At 41.1% G+C, this 19,127-nt stretch overlaps 1 long non-coding RNA gene across 1 annotated transcript in view; it reads left to right on the forward strand.

Annotated features, from left to right (window-relative positions):
- The window catches only part of LOC132390731 (uncharacterized), a 53,808-nt gene extending 34,967 nt beyond the window's left edge, over positions 1-18,841 (forward strand). Inside the window, exon 3 of the long non-coding RNA XR_009510993.1 lies at positions 18,783-18,841. This is a non-coding gene — a long non-coding RNA (uncharacterized LOC132390731). The remainder of the gene's footprint in view (positions 1-18,782) is intronic.
- Positions 18,842-19,127: the final 286 nt, after the last annotated feature.

A 19,127-nucleotide genomic window follows, 5' to 3' on the forward strand; every position in this document is an offset into this window, starting at 1 on the left:
TGATCATTACAGAATGATCATGCCCCTTCCCCTTTTCTCAACCATGATTCCCTTCTCACTGCCCCCTTCCCACTCTCAGTCCATAACAGAGACCCATATCAGAATCAGGTTTATCATCACTCACATATTTATGAAATTTGTTTTCTTTTGTGGCAGCAGTGTAAATTACTACAGTACTGTGCAAAATTCTTATATATACCCAAGACACAGTACTGTGTTTCTATTGCCTCATAAATTCATAGCTGGAGACATTGGTAACACTGAGTTTCACAATCAACTCATTTTTCAGTAATGATGTGTACTAAATAAAATGCTCACATCATTATTGAAATTTGGAAGGCTTGTGGGGTGCATTTTCTAAATTGTGTCAAGCTTCTCAGTTGTTGCTGGAGCTCCCTACACCCTGGTAAATATGGCATACTTTCAATAAACCTCATATGTAGCAGAAAGAATATGGGAGGTTGCAAGCTGAGTCCCTTTCAAAGGATTCCTAGTTTTTGATGTCGAAGGTAAATGGTGAACCAAAGGGCTGCAACTCCACAGATGGTGGAGCAGTTGTGTTGAAGACTGTTCAGGTTTGTGCTGATAAACCCCAATTGAAACACAGAGGCATGATAGTGGGCATTTCAATCAAGAGTGAATCGAGTCACCTCCTATTAATATTCAATAGCAATGTCATCATCTACAGAAGGTAGCTTGATGAGACTTAGGTCTGACACTTTTTCCTTTAAGTTGGTTTACTCACCTTGATTGCAGACATAACTTGACAGATTTCATGCCAGTGTCTCCACACAGAATCTATTTTCACCACACCATTAAGAGGATGAGGTAGTGCAAGAAAGAGTGTAGAAGAGATAGAAACATAGAAGATTGCACAACAGCTCTTTGGCCATGAGGTGCCAGACTTCTGGTTGGAAGAGTTAGAAGACCAGAGAGGTGAAAAGGACTGCAGTGCTGATGGGAGAATCCTTAGATAGAGGAACAGAGACAAGGTTCTGTGGGTGCGATAGAGACACCAGTTGGTACATTGACTCCCTGGTGACAGGATCAAAAATGTCTTGGATTGTGTCCATGGCATTCTCAAGGGCAAGGGTGAGCAGCCAGAAGTCTTGGTACATGTTGGCAGTAATGACATAGGTAAACAAGGTGAAGAGGTCCTGAGGAGAGATTTTACGGAGTTAGGTAGAAAGCTGAGAAACAGGACCTCCAGGATAGTAATCTCTGGATTTCTGCCCGTGCCACAAGCCAGTGAGGGTGAGAATAGGATGATACGGCAGATGAATGCATGGCTGAGGAACTGGTGCAGGGGGCAGGGGTTCAGATTTCTGGATCATTGGGATCTCTTCTGGGGAAGGTATGATCTGTACTAAAGGGTTGGGCTACAGCTGAACACAAGGGGGAACCAATATCCTCGTGGGCAGGTTGGCTAGAGTTGTTTGGGTGGGTTTAAACTAACTTGGCAGGGGGATGGGAACCGAACTGATGGTGCTGAAGATGAGGTAATTGGTTTACAAACAGATTCAATGTGTAGTGAGGCTTCTAGCAAGAAGAGGCTGATGATAGGGAAAAATTGCAGTCAACAGGATAACTTGCAACATAAAAGGTGGACAAAATTGAAAAAGGTGAATGCAGGACTAAAGGTTTTATATTTGAAGGTATGCAGTATGTGAAATAAAGTTAACAAGCTTATAGCACATTTACAGATTGGCAAATATGATGTTATAGACATCACTGAATCATGGCTGAAAGAAGATTATAACTGGGAGCTTAATGTCCAAGGAGAGACATTATATCGAAAGGATAGGTAGGAAGGCAGAATGGTGTGGTGTGGCTCTGTTGGTAAAAATGAAATTAAATCATTAGAAAGAGGTAACACAGAGTCAGAAGATGTTGAGACATTGTGGATAGAGCTAAGGAACTGCAAGGGTAAAAAGACCCTGATAGGAGTTATATACAAACCCCCAAACAGTAGTGAGTTACAAAGGGAGTTAGAAAATGCATGCCAAAAGGGCAACATTACAATAGTCATGGGAGGAGCTCATGGTTGAGCCCACTAAGAGATCAGCTATTCTGGATTGGGTATTGTGTAATGAACTGGAGTTGATTAGAGAGTTTAAAGTAAAAGAACCCTTAGGGACAAGTGATCATAATATGATCAAATTCACCCTGAAATCTGAGAAGGAGAAGCTAAAGTTAGATATATCAGTATTACAGTGGAGTAAAGAGAATTACAGAGGCATGAGAGAGGAGACGGCTGGAATTGATTGGAAAAGAACACTGGCAGGGATGACAGCAGAGCAGCAATGGCTGGAATTTCTGGAAGCAATTTGGAAGACAAAGGATATATACATCCCAAAGAGGAATAAGTATTCTAAAGGCAATATGGTACAACTGTGGCTCAGAAGAGAAATCAAAGACAACATAAAAGCCAAAGGGGGGCATATAATAGAGCAAAAATTAGTGGGAAGTTAGAGGATTTGGAAGCTTTTACAGACCAACAGAAGGCAACTAAAAAAATCATTAAGAAGGTAAAGATGGAATACGAAAATAAGCTAGCTAATAATATTCAAGAGGATACCAAACGATTCTTCAGATACATAAAGGGTAAAAGAGAGATGAGAGGGGATGTCAGATTTCTGGAAAATTATGCTGGAAAGGTAGTAATGGGGGGACAAGGTAATGATGGACAAACTGAATGAGTATTTTGCATCAGTCTTCACTGTGGAGGAAACTAGCAGTATGGTGCAAGTTCCAGGTGCCAGTGGTCATGAAGTGTATGAAGTTACCATTACTAGGGAGAAGGTTTTTGGAAAACTTAGAGGACTGAGGGTAGACAAATCATCTGGACCAGATAGTGTACACCCCAGTGTTCTGAAAGAGGTGGCTGAAGGGAGAGTGGAGGCATTAGTAATGCTCTTTCAAGAATCACTATTTTCTGGAATGGTTCCGGAAGACTTGAAAATGGCAAATGTCACTCTACTCTTCAAGAAGAGGGAGAAGCAGAAGAAAGGAAACTATAGGCCAGTTAGTCTGACCTCAGTGGTTGGGAAGATGTTGCAGTCAATTATCAAGGATTATGTCTCAGGGTACTTGGAGACACATGATAAAATAGGCTGCAGTCAGCATGGTTTCCCCAAGGGAAAACCTTGCCTGATTAATCTGTCAGAATGGTTTGAAGGAAATACAAGGAGAAGGCCTTTGACAGGTGCCACATGAGACTGCTTAGCAATACCAATGGTATTACAGAAAAGGTTCTAGTATGGATAAAGCAGTGGCTGATTGGCAGGAGGCAGAGATTGAAATACAGTGCACATAAAAAGCATTTACCCCACTTGGAAATTTTCATGTTTTATTGTTTTACAAAATTGAATCACAGTGGATTTAATTTGGCTTTTTTGATACCGATCAACAGAAAAAAGACTCTTTCGTGTCAAAGTGAAAACAAATCTCTACAATGTGTTCTAAAGTAATTACAAATGTAAAACACAAAATAATTGATTGCATAAATATTCATCCCCCTTTAATATGACACACCAAATCATCACTAGTGCAGCCAATTGGATTTAGAAGTCACATAATTAGTTAAATGGAGATCTATTTTTGGAGCCCTGTGTGCAATCAAGGAGTTTCAATTGATTGTAGTAAAAATACACTTCCATTTGGAATGTTCAACTGCTGGTGAGACAGTATCCTGACAAAAACTACACTGTGAAGATAAAAGAATGCTCCAAAAAACTCCACGAAAAATATTATTGAAAAGCACAATTCAAGAGATGGATGCAAGAAAATTTCCAAGCCACTGAATTTCCCTTGGAATACAGTTAACTCTGTCATCAAGAAATGGAAAGAATACGTCGCAGCTGTAAATCTGACTAGAGCAGGCCGTTATCAAAAACTGAGCGACCGTACAAGAAGGGGACTAGTGAGGGAGGCTGGCAAAAGACATATGACAACTCTGGAGGAATTACAAGCTTTAATTGCTGAGATGGGAGAGACTGTGCATACAATGACTGTTGCCCGGATGCTTCACCAGTCACAGCCTTATAGGAGAGTGGCAAAGAGACAGCCATTGCTGAAAAAAATTAACATGAAATCTCAGCTAGAATTTGCCAGAAGGCATGTGGGAGGCTTTGAAGTCAGCTGGAAAAAAGTTCAATGGTCTCATGAATCCAAAATTGAGCTATTTGGCCATCAGATTAAACGCTAAGCCAAACACTATACATCGTCAAAAACACACCATCACTACCATGAATCATGGTGCTGGTGGCTACATCATGCTGTGGGGATGCTTCACTCCAGCAGACCCTGGACAGCTTGTGAAGTTAGAGGGTAAAATTAATGCAGCAAAATGCAGGGAAATCGTGGAGGAAAACCTGATGCAGTTTGCAAGAGAACTGCAACTCAGGAGAAGATCTGTTTTCTAGCAAGACGATAACCCCAACCAAGCATAAAGCCAAAGCTACACAGGATTGGCTTAACAACAACACTGGAGTGTTGTTCTGGAGTGGCCAAATCGAAGACCAGACCTCACTCCAATTAAGAATTTGTGGCTGAACTTGAAAAGCGCAGTTTACTTACGATCCCTATGCAATCTAACAGTTTTGCAAGCAGAATGGGGGAAAATTGCAGTGTCCAGATTGGAAAGCTGATAGAGACCTATGCACACAGACTCAAGGCTGTCATTGCTGCCAAAGGTGCATCTACTAAATACTGACTTGAAAGGGTGGATACTTATGCAATCAATTATTTTGTGTTTCATATTTGTGATTAATTTAAATCACTTTGTAGAGATCTGTTTCCACTTTGATACAAAAGAGTATTTTTCTGTTAATCAGTGCCAAACAAAGCAAAATTAAATCCACTGTGATTCAATGTTGTAAAAGAATAAAATATGAAAACTTCCTAGGTGGTGAACATTTTTATAGGCACTGTATAGGGAGCCTTTTCTGGTTGGCTGCCAGTGACTAGTGATGTTCCATGGGAGTCTGTGTTGGGATTGCTTCTTTTTACATGATTTAGATGATGAAATTGATGGATTTGTTACAAAGTTTGCAGAAGATATGAAGATAGGTGGAGGGGCAGGTAGTTTTGTGGAAATAGGGAGTCTATAGAAGGACTTAGAAAAATTGGGAGAATGGTCAAAGAAGTGGCAGATAGAATACAGTTTCAGAAAGTGTATATATGGTCATGCACTTTGGTAGAAGAAATGAAAGGGTTGACTTGGAGAGAAAACACAATAATCTGAGGCACAAAGGGATGTGGGAGTCCTTGTGCAGGATTCCCTGAAGGTTACTTTGCAGGTCGAGTCTGTGTTGAGGGAGGCATGTGTGATGTTAGCATTCATTTCAAGAGGACTAGAATATAAAAGCAAGGATGTACTGCCGAGGCTTTATAAAGCACTGGTGAGGCCTCACTTGGAGTATTGAGAGCAGTTTTGGGTCCCTTATCTTAGAAACCGGAGAGAGTTCAAAGGAGTTTCATGAAAATGATTCCAGGATTAAATGGCTTATCATATGACGAGTATTTGATGGCTCTGGGCTTGTATTCACTGGAATTTAGTGGGGTGACCTAACTGAAAGCTATAAAATGGTGAAAGGTCCTGATAGAGTGGATTTGGAGAAGGTGTTTCCTATGGTGGGAGCCCTGCCCTTCAGTGTTATCTGTGTGGAGTTAACATGTTCTCCCTGTGATTGTATAGATTTCCTCCAAATGCTCCACTTTTCTCCCACGTGCTAATGATATCCATGTTGGCAGGTTAAGTGACGGCCATGAGTTGCCCTCGGTGTGTAGCTGAAGGTTGAATATTGGAGAACAAACATTCTGCTGAAGGAACTCAGGAAAAGCCCCATTTACATCATAGTGTGCGCTGACAAAGGTGGAACCCAAGTGCAGGGGAAAGACAAGACTTCCGTGTAGAGATGGCAAACAGAGTTTATACATAGGAATCCAAACTGAACATTAGCGGTTCAACCGAGTGTCAGCGCGAGATGAAACATTCTCCAAGCTATAGCCCCATAGTAAGGGCTATGGCACATCTGCTTAAATAGACCAGATGACCTGGAATCCTCAAACCTATCAAAATAAAATTTAAAAGGTTAATCAAAGTTTGGGCAGGGTTTGGTCAGCACGGTTTGTGGATTGGACCCTAGGTGGTTCACGTTGAGATGTGTTTCAGCTTTCTGGTCACTCCTTCTTTGTTGCTGTTTTGTGCTATTTCGATTGGGGCAGCCTTAGGTTGATGAGGTTGATTGAACTGAACTGAATGTGCCTGAACTGTTTGATGGTTTGTGTTTGGTGCTTTGTACTCCGTGTTCTCCACTCATCTTTTTGGGGTTTGTGGAATTTGTTCTCTTTTTGGTATGTTCGGGCTTTGCCATTTTTCTTTTAACAGGCTCCATTCTTTCTTGGTTTTGTGGCTGTCTGTAGGAGGACAGGTCTCTGGGTTGTATACCGCATACATACTTTGATAATAAATGTGCGTATTTGAATTGAATCTTTAAACCCTGAATCAGGAAGCTAATAGCACAATAATGAAACCTAGGAGCCAAACGCTCTCCAGCTCCCAGCAAAGGCTTGGAGAGTTCATTACAGCTTATGGGAAGAGAAGAACTACCAATGCATTGGGTCAAAATTCGGCCTCAAAATCAGGAGCGTAGCTGATGGGAAAGTAGGGTGAATAAAACTGGTATTAGTTTAGGATTAGTGTAAATAGCTGATTGCTGGTCATGATGGATTTAATGGCCAAAATACCTGTTTCCTTGTTGTTTCCTCCTCACCTGGTCTCACCTCTCACATGCCAGTTTATGCTTCTCCTCTCCCACCACCTTCTTTCACCCTTCCTATCCTGTCCAGATAAAGGGTCTCGCATCGAATCATTGACTGTTCATTCCCCTCCATAGATGCTGCCTAACTTCTGAGTTCCTCCAGCATTTTGAGTGTATCTCTCCATGAGTTCAAAGTTCAAAGTAAATTTATCATCAAAGCATGTATACCGAATCAACTTGGAGATTCATTTCCTTGCAGGTGCACACAGTCTGAATCTGACATCCTTCCATATTCACAGTGCCAGACACCCCAGTGGCTGTCTTACCTGTAGGACAACTTACTTAGGTACAGTTATTGATCTTGTGTGCTTTATTGATTGAAAGGTAGTATCTGTCTCTAAGGCAAGCTTTTTATTGGCTCATTTACGATGCAACTCTCCCAGATCTGGCACATCCCCATATGGTAGTGTGGAAGGGTTTTCTGGGCTCAGAAGACTGGGTGTGCCTGTTTCAGCTCCAGCATCTTGGTCTGTTTCAGTTGGTCTATCCAGCTTAACTGCAATAAATTCTCACAGTGTTGTGATGCAATTATGTGATTTGTTAGGCTATTTCAGAGGGAAGTTTCATCTTAGTGCTAAGCTCTGTACAATACAATAAGTCTGCTAATTGTGGTGTCACTTTATTAATCAATAACCATTGTTTACTAGTTCTTATCCATGCTGTTTTTATTTTAATTTTACATAAATAATTTGAATCTAATCAGCAATAATGGACAACAATGATTTTGCTTCCTGAATACTTTTGGGTTTATCTAATGGATTTGGGTTGATGATCATGAAGATCACCGTGAATTTTCTATATGACGCTTATGTTTGATATTTCAATTCATAGTTCAAGTCAATTAAAATGTTACCCACAATATAGACTGAAAGGTTTTCTACCTTGGCCGGGTATGCTTAGGCAGGGCAGGTGCTGCATGACAGGACAGGTTTTAGAAAGGCTATAAAAACATCACACACACACTGTTCTATGTACTGTGTTTAAACGTGTATTGATTTGCGATCACATTGATACGCATACTCTATGTGCATAGCATATTGTGTGTGCGCAATATAATAAGGTAATTGTATTTTCAGGAGTAATTGTGATAGCAAAATATGTCACCAATGTTGCAACAGCTATAATATTCCCTGCTATATTTGTGGCGGGTATATGCTTAAATCTCAAATGCAGAGCATGACACCTCTTATTAAGAAAGCCTATGAGGTCTACTTTGGATGTAAAATTGGCGACCAAGATAAACCTGGGCTCCTCACATTTGTTGCTCAGAGGTACTGGGAAGTCAATGCCTTTCGCTGTGCCGATGACACGGCAAGAGCAGAAGGATCATATGACAGAGTGCTACTTCTGTCTGACCAGTGTGTCTTGTTTCTCTGCTAAAAAACGAGAAATCCATTGAATACACCAGTCTCCCTTCAGCCATGAGACCTGTGCCACATGATGACAGTCTTCCAGTGCCAAAGCCATGAGACACATGAGGTCTCAAGGGGGCAGACAAAGATGCCACGATGCACGTCAGGAATGGAAAATTATACTGATACTGATACAGATTTCGAACACTTTATGGTGACCCTCATCTGTTAACTTAATATGAGTTAAATAACTGGTCTTGTGTTGTGTCTCTACAGCTACATATTAACTAAATGAAAGCACCCATGCAAAGATGAGGTTAACTGGTGTATTCACTTTGCAGACAGAAAGAACAACAGATCAACTGACACGTATAGTTATCAGTCAATAATCAGTGCCAAGGGGAGTCATTGCACTAAAAGAAATAGATCCATATATTACACCTCCTCCCCCTTGAGATTAATGTAAAATAAATGTCTATGTAACAAAACATTCAATTTCCCTTTAACAAATCATACTCAAAAAAACATGCTTTCACAATAACAGTCCATAATTAACTTCATTACACTGAAGAATAGGTCTTTTGGGTGATGCTTTGTTTCTTTTAGGATAGTGCCTTTGGACCAGTGGAGTGGCATCAGATTTTGCCGGTGTCTTGTCAAACACGACTTTCTCTCTTGCAGGTGTCACATTGCTGTTGGTGACATGATCATCACTGAGATTCGGTTGAGCATCCAGTATCCGGTCCACATAACATCTCCATGTATGATCTCCAACATCCACTGTGTACAACATTGGTCCAGTTCTTGTAGCTATCCTACCGGGTGTCCGCTTGTCTTCTCAGTAATCCTGCACTAGGACTTCCTGTCCAACCTCAACGTTCCTTGCTGATTTACTTGGCAACTGGCTCAACTGTTTATTCTGCACTTCCCTTCATAGATCTGGTTTTAGGATGTCTATGTGAGATCTCAGATTCCTGTTCATGAACAGCACTGCAGGGGTTTGATTTTTGTCACATGAACAGAGTTCCAATACATAAAAAGTACATTATCTGCCTTATGCTGCAGAGAAATGTCCTCCTTGTCCATAACATTAATGGACTTCTTGAAGGTTTGGATAAACTTTTTAGCTAACCCATTTGTTGCTGAGTGGTGAGGAGCTGACTTGAAACGTCTGATACCATTTTTCTTCATGAATAGTCTGAACTCTTCCGATGTGTATTGTGGTCTGTCATCACTCACAATTTGTTCAGTAAGCCATTTCTAGAGGTCATCCTCAGAGCAGAAACCATCTTTTCTAAAGTGGTTGACTTCATTGGTATGACCTCCAGCCACTTCCAATGAGCATCAGAAACATAGAGACTATGAATGGCCCAGCAAAATCAATATGTACTCTTTGCCATGGTGACGACAGCCACTCCCACAGGTGTAACGGTGCCTGTGGGGGTGCATCTTTAACTTTGTGGTATCCCGAACAGCTTTTCATTAAGTCTTCAATCTGTTCATCTATACCACTCGTAGCTTCAGGTGAGCCTCTTCATCTTGACTGTACCCAGGTGTCCTTCATGCTAGTTTTTCTAACACCATACTGCATAGTTTAGAGGGAACCACAACACGAGATCCACATGTCAGCTTCCTTTGACATACAGGCAGTTCTTCTCATCTCACCATCCTTGCACGATGATGCCATTGACTTTTGACGATGTCGGGTCATTCCTTGTTTCGCTTTGTACTTCAGAACTTGTTATAGGAACCTGGTCCACCAATGCTGTGTGAAACACCTCTGCTTGGTCACAGAATGAAAACTTTTCTTCTTCAGTTGCCAACAGTGGAAGACATGACAAGCCATCAACTTTGTCATTAGAGTGGGCTCCAAGGAAAAGTGCCCAATATTATAAATGGGTAGCAGACATTGCTGGGATTCATAAGTCACCCAGATCAGATGAACTGCACCCTAGGGTTCTGAAAGAGATAATGGTAGAGATTGTGGAGGCATTAGTTAGATCTTTCAAAAATCATTGACATGGTACCGGCAAATGCCACTCCACTCTTTAAGGAGGAAGGCAGCAGAAAGAAAATGATAGACCAGTTAGCTTGATCTCAGTGGTTGGAAAGATGTTGGTGTTAATTGTTAAGGATGAGGTGATGGAGTACTTGGTGACACAGGGCAAGATAGGACAAAGTCAGCATTGCTTCCTTAAGGGAAAATCCTGCCTGATGAATCTGTTGGAATTCATTGAGGAGACTACAGGTAGGATAGGTAAAGGATGCTGTGGTGTTGTATATTTGGACTATCAGAAGGCCTTTAACAAGGTGTCACATATGAGGCTGTTTGCCAAGTTAAGAGCCAGTTAAGAGATGGAATTACAGGAAAGTTACTGGCATGGTTAGAGCATTAGCTGATTGGTAAAAGACAGTGAGTGGGAATAAAAGGATCCTTTTCTGGTTGGCTGCTAGTGATTAGGGGTGTTCCATAGGGGTCCGTGTTGGGACCGCTTCTTCTTATGCAGTATATCAATGATTTAGATGATGGAATAGTTGGCTTTGTTGTCAAGTTTGCAGCTGATATGAAGATTGGTGGAGCAGCAGATAATGTTGAGGAAACAGATAAGCTGCAGAAAGACTTAGATTAGGAGAATGGGCAAGAAAGTGGCAAACAAAATACGTGTTGGAAAATGCATGGTGACTTACTTTGGTAGTGGAAATAAATGTGCAGATTATTTTCTAAACAGGGAGAAAATCCAAAAATCTGAGATGCAAAAGGGACTTGGAAGTCTTTGTGCAGAACACCCTAAAGGCTAACTTGCTGGTTGAGTTGGTGGTGAGGAAGGCAAATGCCATGTTAGCATTCATTTCAAGTGGTCTCGAATGCAAGAGCAGGGATGTGATGTAGCAGGGATACCTTGAGTATCATGAATAGTTTTGGGCTCTTCATCTAAGAAAAGATGTGTTGCCTTTGGAAAGTGTTCAGAGAAGGAGGATCACAAGGGTGATTCTAGGAATGAAAATATGAGAAATGTTGATGGGTCTGTACTTGTTGGAATTTAGAAGGATGAGGGAAGATTTCATTGAAACCTTTCAAATGTTGAAAGGCCTAGACAGAGTAGATGTGGGAAGGATGTTTCCCATGGTGGTGGGGGGGGGGTCTAGGACAAGAGGACACAGCCTCAGGATAAAGGGCATCCATTTAAAACAGATGTGGAGAAATCTCTTTAGCTAGAAGGTGGTGAATTTGTGGAATTTGTTACCACAGGCAGCTGTGGAGGTCAGGTCATTGGGTGCATTTAAGGCAGAACTTGAGAGGTTCTTGATTGGACATGGCATTAAAAGTTATGGGGAGAAGGCCAGGGAGTGGGGCTAAAGAGGGGGAGGAAAGTATCAGCCATGAGCGTAAACTTTCCTCCATTGGAGGTATTGGTGGAAATTCTTTACTCCCCATATTAGACTAAGGGCCTCTTGGTCGATCCGTGCATTGTTGCGTTCTGCAGTCATCAGTGATCTTGAAGCAAATGCTATCATACATTCAGATCCATCTTTCATAGTGTGCAACAAAACAGCTCCAATGCCATAAGGGGATGCATCACACACCAATCTGATGGGCAAGGGTGTGTCATAATGGGGGAGCAGATCAACTGATGTCATTAGTCTTTTTGTTTCCTGGAATACTCTTTCATATCTTTCTGACCATTCCTACTTTACAGCCTATAACAGTGCGTTCAATGAGTGCAGAACTGTAGCAATGTTTGGAAGAAACTGGTGGTAGTTTACAAGGCCCAAGTATGACCTGAGTTGTGGCACATTTTCTAGTTTGGGTGTCTGCAGGACTGCTTCATTCTTCTCTTGATATTTATTTAAGCCATGCTTGTCAATGAAATGTCCATAATATGAGATTTCATCCTTGAAAAACTCACATTTCTCTCTCTTTGCTGGCAGACCATACTCACTCAGCCTGGTAAGCACTTTACCAAGGTTCTGTTCTTCATCATTCTTGCCAGTCACAATGATGTCAACAAGGTAACATTGTGTTCCTGGTGTATCTTGGAGCACTTGATTGATTGTTCTTTGACAACTTGCTGGAGCTGATGCGATGTTGAAGACAAGACGATTATACTGGAACAGTCCCTTGTGCATGTTGTTTGTGAGAAATGTCCTGCTTGACTCCTCAATCTCCATTTGCAGATAGGCTTGTGACAAGTCAATCTTTGATGCAAAAATGTCAAAGAAGCAAGAATGTCTTCTATTCATGGCAGGGCACAATCCACAGTATGCAGTGTGGGCGGATGCTCACTTTGAAGTCCCTGCATTTGTGAATAGCTCTAGCCTTCTCTTTCTTGATCACAGGGACAATGGACATGGCGCAATTTTTCCAAACAACCTTGGAGAGAACTCCAGATGTCTGCAAGCTCTGAAGCTCAGCATCCACTTTAGGATGTAGTGCATAAGACACTGGACACACTTTATGGAATCTTGGTGTTGCTGTTTAATCCAGTTCAATTCTGGCCTTCGTGCTTTTGAGTTTCCCAGTCTCCCTCTCAAACACCTTCTCATTAGCATTAAGCAACTGTGATAGTTTCTGTTTAATGCATCATTTGGGCTGCAGTTGTCTGTTGATGACACACTGAGAGCTTTGAACGTGCACCAGTCTAGTTGGACTTTTCTGAACCATCCATGTCCAAAAACTGCTGGCCTTCCATTTTTCAACACATAAAGCTCTAACTGCTGTATTTTGCCTCCATCCATCACCTTTACTTTTAGTTTGCCTTTGGGAGACACTTTTTCACCTGTGTAGGTCTTCAGCATCTCTGAAGTCTTTTCTAGTGGTGACTTAGAAAACAGACTGTTATAGATAGCCTCGGAAATATAGACAAAGCTGACCCCATATCCAGCTCCATTTTCAGTTTTGCAGCAGACATATCTGTTGTGATCCATATGATTTTGTGATCTGCTTCAGTAATGCCATGCAGTTCTAGGCACGGCAGCTCACCTTTGTCAGACTCTGTGTTGTCTGTTTCAGTTTCTCATTCAATTATTTTGTGCACATGCTTAGTTTTGTATTTGAAACTTTTTATACTGTGTGGTTTGTCTTTTTGGTTGTGCTTTTTATCTGACTTGCACACTCTCATTATGTGACCTTGTCTGTGACACTGTAAACTTTTTCTTTGAACCAACAGTCATTTGCACCATGGAAGGATTTGCTGCATCAATAACATTTTTGGCCTTTTGCACCATTCAGGGCATTTTCTGCATTTCACATTCTAAATTATTTTTCTGTAGTTCTGCCACATCCTTTGCAGCAATCTCTAACAATATTGCAATGGTCAATGCCTGTTCTAAGGTTAGGTCTCTTTCTGATAGTAGCTTGTTTTGAGTGCTTTGACTATGTATGCTACCTACAAGTCTGTCTCCTAATGCATCAGAAAGTCCATCTCTAAAATTACAATATTGCGTAAGTTTGTGCAGTACTGCAATGTATTCAGAAATGTTTTCATCCTTTCACTGGTTCCTTTTGTGAAACCTAAATATGTCAGCTGTTATTAGTGGTTTAGGGCTCAAGTAATTTTGTAAAACTGCAACAATTTTTTTCAAATGTCCTGCTTGCTGGCTTTTCAGGATCTGATATTGCACTCTGAGGAGCCCCTATGTGTGACTACGCTCTGATAGCAGAGCGGGACCCAAATAGGTGCCTTACTGCTCCGATAGCAGAGCGGGATCTGCTGTTTTTCCTGTTTTTTCCCGTGACCTCCAACATTGCTGTTCTGATAAGAAACAGAACTATCAAAGTGCCTCCAGTGCACACTGCACACTTTCAAAGCTTGATAACTGTCCCATGTCAGCCAAAGTCAAATCCAGAAGATGGTCTTAACGCATTAAACCGAGCCTTACTAAAATGTTAGGTCTTTGACTGGCAAATTACTTTTAATTAATGACTTAATCATCAGGCAGAGCCTTGATTTCATGTTACTAACAGAGATTTGGCTAAACCAAAACAACAGTGCAGCAGTTCTCATCTTTAATCAGCTCCTCCTAGTTTCAGTTTTATAAGTGAGACCAGGGTAATGAAATGAGGCAGAGGAATAGCCATTCTGTTTAATAATTCTTATCAGTGTAAGCAGATATCATATGGAACATATGCATCTATTGATTGTTTTGCTCTTTAGTTGAAATCCTCCTGTTGTGCTTTATTTTTAACTATATACAGGCCACCAAATATTTTGCAAACTTCTTTGATGACTTACGGTCTATTATTAGCATTGTTACATACCCCGTGGGTATCTTGTGACTGTCTTATGACCATGATGTAATTGAGTATCTGGTGAGTGTGATGTAATGGTCTTGTGATGGTGGGGTGATGTAATTTCCCGCCAGTGTGAGGTCATGTGATGACCTGCTCTCAACAGGTGTAAAACTGGAAAGCCTGCTGTGATGCAGGAGTTCTGTGTTGAGTCATTGTTCAATTCGTCAGTTACTCCGTTATGCTGCGTATTTGGTCTCATAACGCAGTTTCGTTTTAAAGTGAAGTTCTACTTTCTACTGTAAGATACAGAATTGTGATGGCAGTTTTGATCATCGCTGGCAGTTATGTTTGATGTATCTTTGATTTAATTTTAAAGTCTAAGTATTGGAGAGTGAAGACGTGAAGTACGGGAACCCGAATGATCGAGTAAAGTTCGGCGGTTTAATACAGGATCGACCTTATTGGATCTTCGTTCAGGGAAGTAGTGACCTGCATCTGAGATAGCCCCTGCCTGTAAGAGCAGAAAGGGTTGTGCAGTGTTATTCGTCAAGAAAAGGTCAGCTCCTTTAAGCCGTTAATGTCATGTTGTCAAGGAAATCATTACTTCAGGAAAGTCTCTCCTAATTGACTGTATAAAACAGAGACTTTTGCATTTGCCACATTTAAGACTCTGTTCGCATTTACCTCTTTAAGAACTGTTTGAGTTGCTGTATAGCAGTTAACTTCCGGTTAAGTTAGTCATTTGTTTACTTTTCATTTTTTTTTTGTTGAGCAGAGTTTAATAAAATGTTTATTTGTTTATAAAAAACCTGTCTCAATTCTATATTCATTGTTGCCGGAGATGTAGCATAACAGCTTTGACTTTAACTGAGTAGTGATTGTTGTTGATTTTAATATTCATGTTTATAACCCTGAAGTCAGTGATGCTAAAGAACTGTCTTGCATCGAAGACAACTATGGAGTGACACAGAATGTGAGAGGGTTCAAACACTGCAAGGGCCATACTCCTGGCCTAGTCATTTCCAAAGGTCTAAACACTTCTGAGGTTCAAGTACCCGATATTGCTCTTTCTGACAATTTCTGTATTTTCTTTAAAATTACTCTATCTTTATTCATTAGCACTCAAACTGAGGTCATCACCAAACAATATATCACTGAAAAACACCAACAGTGTTATTCACACCGGCCTTTTCTCCCACAACAGCCTTCTCTCCGGCCTCTGTCAGTAATCTTGTAGACCATCTCATCTCTAAGTACTGATGTCATTATGCAATCACCCCCACAACAGTAAAAGTATTTTCTGGGAAGGAAAAGCACCATGGAGAAACACCTCACCGGTTAAGCTCCCAAAAAGAGCATTGAAAAGCTGAATGCAGGTGTCGGAAAACAAAACTCCAGGTCTATTACGACATTTATAAAGAAACTCTTTGCACCTTTAATGTAGAGTTCCAACAGGCAAGGCAGTCCTTCTTCAGATATTATAAACAGCAATAACGCACGTGCCTTTTTTGCTACAGTTGTCAGTAACACCTGAACTTCTCTCTACAAAGTCACGTAATGACCTTGTGTTCTTTTTTACTGACAAAATTCAGAAGATTAGACATGCTGTCAGTGTCTCTGCATCAAGTCACAATTCAGTGTCATCCTTTCACTCACTTAGAACTCATTTAATTAAGATGACACAATTCAAACTTACTGAGTCAAAACTTGAGAAAAATTTGTACTACATATGAAATCCTCCTCCTGTTCCCTTGACCTTTTACCTACAAGCTTTTTCAAAAATGTTTTTAGTTGCACAGCGCCAGACACTCTGCAAATAGTCAGCACTTCTCTTCTGTCAGGCTGCTTCCCAAAAGCCCTGAAAACTGAAGTTATTAAGCCCCTGTTAAAAAAAAAGAACAACCTGGATGCCTCAGTAAATAACAACTACAGGCCTATATCAAACTTACCATGTTTAAGTAAAATCATTGAAAAGGTTGTTTATCAGCAACTTAACAGCTTTTTGGCACTAAGCAACTGTATCGATGTTTTCCAGTCCAGATTTTGACAGCACTAAGCACTGAGGCCGTTCTGGCGAAGGTTTTAAATGACATCTGCTTAAACCACGATGATGATAAAATTTCAGTTTTGGTTTTACTGGATTTCATTGCTGCTTTTGACATAGTTGACCATGGCATATTACTGGACAGACTGGAAGACTGGGTGGGACTTTCTGGTACAATCCTAAAGTAGTTTAAATTGTACTTACGGGGGAGGAACTAGTTTGTATTGATTAGTAGCTGTGTATCTGACCGAACAAAAATGGCATGCAGAGTGCCTCAAGGATCTATACTAGGGGCTCTTCTGTTTAGCATACTGTACATGTGCTCCCTCTAGCTCAAATCATGGTAAGCAACAAAATACCTAACCTTAATTATGTGGATGACTCTCAGATTTATATTACAGTGTCATCAAGTGGCAATGGTCCCATACCATAACTAAAGAACTGTATTGGACAACTCACTGGTTGGATGAGCCATAATTTCCTTCAGTTAAACAGAGAGAAAACTGAACTAATTGCTTTTGGTGCCAAAAAAGTATGATTAAAAGTCAGTGCTCAGTATGAATCCCAACAAACCAAGTCTACAAACCAAGCCAGAAATCTTGGTGTTGTGATGGACTCCGACTGAAATTTTAACTGCCACATTAAGACAATTACAAAGTCAGCCTACTGCCATCTTAAAATATAACGAGAGTTAAAGGACTCATGTCTCAGTAAGATTGAGAAAAACTCATCCATACATTTATTTTTCATCGGCTTGACTACTGTAATGGCATTTTCACAGGTCTCCGTAAAATATCCCTCAGACAGCTGCAGTTCATTCAGAACACTGCAGCTAGACACCTCACTAAGACCCGGAAAGTGGAACGTATCACTTCAGTTCTCAGATCATTACATCTGGCTTCCTGTCCATCAGAGGACTGACTTTAAAATATTACTACTGGTTTATAAAGCACTGAATGGTCCAGGGCCAAAATACATCTCCGATCTCCTGCTGTGTTATGAACCTTCCCGGGCTCTCAGGTTGACTGGGGTGGGTCTGCTTACCGTCCCCAGGGTCAAAACTAAACATGGTGAAGCAGCTTTTACTTACTATGCTCTGCGAATCTGGAACAACCTCCTAGAGGATCTGAAGTCTGCCCTAACTTTAAGCTCTTATATATATAGAACATAGAACATAGAATAGTACAGAACATTACAGGCCCTTCGGCCCACAATGTTTTGCCGACCCTCAAACCCTGCCTCCCATATAACCCCCCACCTTAAATTCCTCCTCTTTAAGCCTCAAGGCTTAAACACTTTCTTTTCTCTGTAGTTTTTAATTAGAATCTCCCGCATTGTAACGTCTGTCAATCGTATCTATATTTGTTGTGATTTTATTTTCTTCTAAATTTTCTGAAATTTGCTGTTTGATTTTTATATCTATGCAAAGGATTTTGAACTGCCTTGTGTTTAAAAAGCGTTGCTTGATTAAGTTGCATAATAGAGCTTTGACCAATGGCCAGTCCAGGCATTGGAACTTTGGAGAGGAGGGAACTTCAACCGAGTCCACTGCCTGAGGTGAAAGGCAGTAGTGGGATGCGGCAGCATAACAGAAATTTGACCAGTGACCAGTCAGCATCTGGGATTGATTGGTAAGAGCAAGTGAAAGGAAGAGAGTAGCAAATGCGGCGGCCATTGTCTGAGTGGTCATCGTCAGGCTTTAGCTCTACAAGGCTTCCTTGAAGTGAGGCTTCAGCTAGAGAAAGCAAAGGAAAGCACAAGTTTTTCCTCCTTTTCTTTACATCTGCTCAGAGAAGAGATGCCAGGTAGGGTAATGAAATGTTTCTCTTGCAGGGTGTGGGAAGGCAGGGAGACCTACAGTGGCCCTGACCACTACAACTGTGAGAAGTACATCCAGCTGCAGCTTCTAACAAACCACGTTAAGGAGTTGGAGCCTGAACCGGATGAAATCCAGATGATTTGGAATACTGAAGGAGTGATAGATAAGACATGCAGTGAGGTAGTTACACCCAAGGTGCAGGACACAGGAAATTGGGTGACAGTCAGGAAAGGGAAAAGGGTTAAGGAGCCAATGCAGAGTATCCCTGTGGGCGTCCCCCTTAGCAACAGGTATATCACTTTGGATACTGTTTGCGGGTATGACATAACAGAGGAAAGTCACAGCGGGCGGGTCTCTGGCACTGAGGCTACGTCCACACTAGACTGGATAATTTTGAAAACGCTGGTTTCATGTAAAAACAATAGGTGTCCATACTAAGCATTTTTAAAAATATCTCTGTCCACATTAAAACAGATATTTTGGTGAATCTCCTCCTACTGTGCACACACAGGACACATCTACCGAAAACAAGCGACATGTTTGGTGTCGAATCTTGCCGTGAAAGACTTGGAGCACGTTTGTTCAGTTACAGACTAGAAAAACTTCAACGACGGACTGCTGTTGGTTCTCGCGCAGGAGAAGTTAAAGCTAAAAAAAAAACAAATACTGGAGCGTATGGAGGCAACCGACAGGGAGCTCACAGACAGTGTGACCTGGCTGATGAAGAACATTGAAAAACTGATGAACTCTGTTGCATTAATAAAGCCCCTTGTTAAATGTATAAAACATGTCTGCATCAGTGTTATCTTGTATTTCCATACAACGTTACATAAGGCTGCTACACATCTATTGTCAG

This window comes from Hypanus sabinus, chromosome 3 (genome assembly GCF_030144855.1).
Source record: "Hypanus sabinus isolate sHypSab1 chromosome 3, sHypSab1.hap1, whole genome shotgun sequence".
Taxonomy (NCBI): domain Eukaryota; kingdom Metazoa; phylum Chordata; class Chondrichthyes; order Myliobatiformes; family Dasyatidae; genus Hypanus; species Hypanus sabinus.